The sequence below is a fragment of the Colobus angolensis genome, unplaced genomic scaffold (assembly GCF_000951035.1).
Source record: "Colobus angolensis palliatus isolate OR3802 unplaced genomic scaffold, Cang.pa_1.0 Scaffold5, whole genome shotgun sequence".
Classification (NCBI taxonomy): Eukaryota; Metazoa; Chordata; class Mammalia; order Primates; family Cercopithecidae; genus Colobus; species Colobus angolensis.
This window is the reverse complement of record NW_012118487.1, coordinates 29,347,461-29,350,426: the sequence shown is the minus strand read 5'-3', so window position 1 is coordinate 29,350,426 and position 2,966 is coordinate 29,347,461. Positions and strand designations below refer to the sequence as shown.

Here is a 2,966-nt window from a genome sequence, read left to right as displayed (position 1 = left end):
TCTCCGTCCCAAGTATATAATAGCAATTACCCAATGCCCAGGTAACTATGCCAGTCAAAATGTGTAATAGGTAGAGCAGGGATACTCGTTCCTATAGCCCCAAAATAAGAGATGAACAGAGAGACCCTGAGGTTGAACAAAACAAATTCAGAAGAGAGAAGCAGAGCTCTTTTATTTTCCCCGTAGGGCATGAGCAGTTTCTTAGGCCAGAAGTCTCTCCTGCTGCCCCTTCAGATATGAAGATCATCTTCTAGGTTTTATGTAAAAGGTCCTAGATATTTCAAGTGTCCATTTTGGAATTATGATTTTTTGTAACTTTGCCCGAAAAGTTTTAAAATTGGCAAGAATTGTCTCTGAAGTGAATTGATTGTAGTGAACAGTTCAGCAAGGTACTTAAAAAGAGACACAGGCATTTCTTCAGTATTTTTGTTCAAACAAATTACATAACTGGTTAAAGTATTTCAGCTGATGATATTTTCTTACCTACTCCAACACTTCTCCTGTTGTTGGTATTCTTCAGCCAAAACTGTAAGATATGTTTGATTTGTGTAATGAGTAGTTGCAGCAGTTTAGATATTGCTAAAGTTTCATGGCAGTTTATTTTTACTTTTATTAAAAGTTTTAGGAGGTTGACCTCTGTCCTTTTCATGTCACAATGGGACAGCTTTTCTAAATGAAGACATTGAAAGAATACAAAGATTTTTCCATTTTATATATGTGGAGGTTTAAGATGTTGCAGCTTCCCAGCAGCGTGGTAGTATTGAGATAGCTATGTGTGTCTCTGTTTATGCTGATGTTTAAGAATGCTCTTCAGATGTAAAATTTTCTTTTTGTTTTTGCTATTTAGCTCATAAATTAGATATTTTGTGTGGAGTAGATAAGGACAATAGTGATAAGTGCATGGAATAATAAAGAAGACTTTGATCTTAAATCTAAGAAACTTGGCTAATTCTGGAGATAGCCATATAAAAACTTTAAAACAGGTACAGGTATGGTGGCACATGCCTATAATTTCAGCATTTTGAGAGGCCGAGGTAGGAGCATCACTTGAAGCCAGGGGTTTGAGACCAGCCTGGGCAACTAGCAAGAATCTATCTCTAAAGAAAACACACACACACACACACACACACGTGTGTGTGTTTTATATATATGACAAAAGAAAGTAAATGTGGGATCAACCAAAGTCCTCATTTCTACAACATTCATTTACAAAGAAATAATGTTCAATACAGCCCAACACAAGATTATTGATTTTCTTTCTTTTTAAAAAAATTATATATAGATTACATATAAAATTATATTAAAAAAACTTTAAAACAGAAGTATGGGTAGGTGATTTAAAGTGACTTTATGTCAAATAGTCATACGTTAAGTATCTTCAAACAACTTGGGTGTTATTTCAGAAGAAAATAAATTTAACTGGATCACATAAATATGACAGAGAAAAAACCAACACCTTCCTGTGCAGTCCTGTTGGAATTTGGACTTGCCATGAGGTGTTGAAGCCTTGTTTCACTGAGTTGGAGAGGCTGGATGTAAATGGCACAGTGTGACTTTGCTCCAGCCTGCCTTCATTTTCCTACTCCACCATAATCAACAAAATTGTTATTGAATTTTGAGAAGCATTCTGAAAACTTTTCACGGACATAAAATTGTTATGATGTAAATTATCAACAACACAACTCTTCAGATAACTTTGATTCCGGTGTTGGATGTATTAATGGAGGTAACTTTATATGGAAAGAATAAAATGGATGACATACATGGAAGAAATGGTACTGGACACATAAATCATCAAGGGAGATACCATGGTAGAAGTTCCTGTTCTTATAGCAGTATTTTCCATTCTGGAAAAAGACAAGGTCTACATGAAAACAACATCCCTGACAATGAAACGAGGAGGAAAGAAAACAAGAGTGATTGCAAACCATTTGAAGCTGAGGATTTTCTATCTTTAAATCCTGAACATGAGGGAGAACCAAATCAGAACAGAGCTTTAGCTCCTGGTGTGTGGGAATACCTCCGAATCCTAAAACTAGAGCTCCAAGGTATTACTCAAGGTATTGAGGGCCAATGTATTGAGCTCTGGTCATTAAGCTAGGTAATACAAAATAATAGACTCACAGCCAGTAGTGGGAAATCTTCAGTAACAGCCAGGTAAGAATGGAGCTCATTCAAGTGTTTACAAAGATTTAGTCTATAAATCTGCTGCTCTACCTACAAAACCTACACAATGGAAAGGCCCAACTAAAGAGAATAAAGTTGGGACTTCTTTTCCCTGTGAGTCTACATATAGTATTGGCAACTTTAATGCTTTTAAATCAGCTGCCAAGAATTTTAGTCCATCAACAAATTCAGTGAAAGAGGCTCATCACTCAAACCCCTCTTCGCCTGTTGACAAACTTAATCAGCAGCCTTGTCTAACCAAACTGACACAAATGCACAATGGTAAAATGAGTGCATTTTTGAAATCACTGAAAAGAGACAGAGTAGAAAAAGAACATAAAGATGAAAGGCATTGCTGGCGCACAGACAGATGATGTCTCATTTAATTTACATAACAGCAATAGTACTCACTGATATGAACCAAAACTTTGAGGAAAATAAAATTCCGCAGAAGGATGACAATGCCCCACTTTGACAATGCCTCCCCAAACCCCCAAAGTAAACAAAAAGTGGACTGTAGCATGCTGGCTAAAACTGAGCAAAGGGCACTAAAACATTAATTTCCTGATCTCAACTGTTGTATTGGTCACCTTTTAAAACATAAATTGTTCTTTATTCATTTGTAGTGCAGTAAATGTTATAGGAAAGACTTGGCCATATTTTCTTCCAAATTTTAGGAGGTGATTTTCAAGAGCTTTCTTTGGGTATGTTGTCAGACCCACAATTTCAGAGTTGATGGAGAAGAGTCTTGTGGGAAATTTTATTTTGATAAAATAATTACACATGCAGAAAAATCTGAT

The 2,966-nt window shown here is 36.0% G+C and overlaps 1 pseudogene; it reads left to right on the top strand.

Annotated features, from left to right (window-relative positions):
* Nucleotides 1-1,539: 1,539 nt before the first annotated feature.
* Nucleotides 1,540-2,641, top strand: LOC105524521 (annotated as a pseudogene).
* Nucleotides 2,642-2,966: the final 325 nt, after the last annotated feature.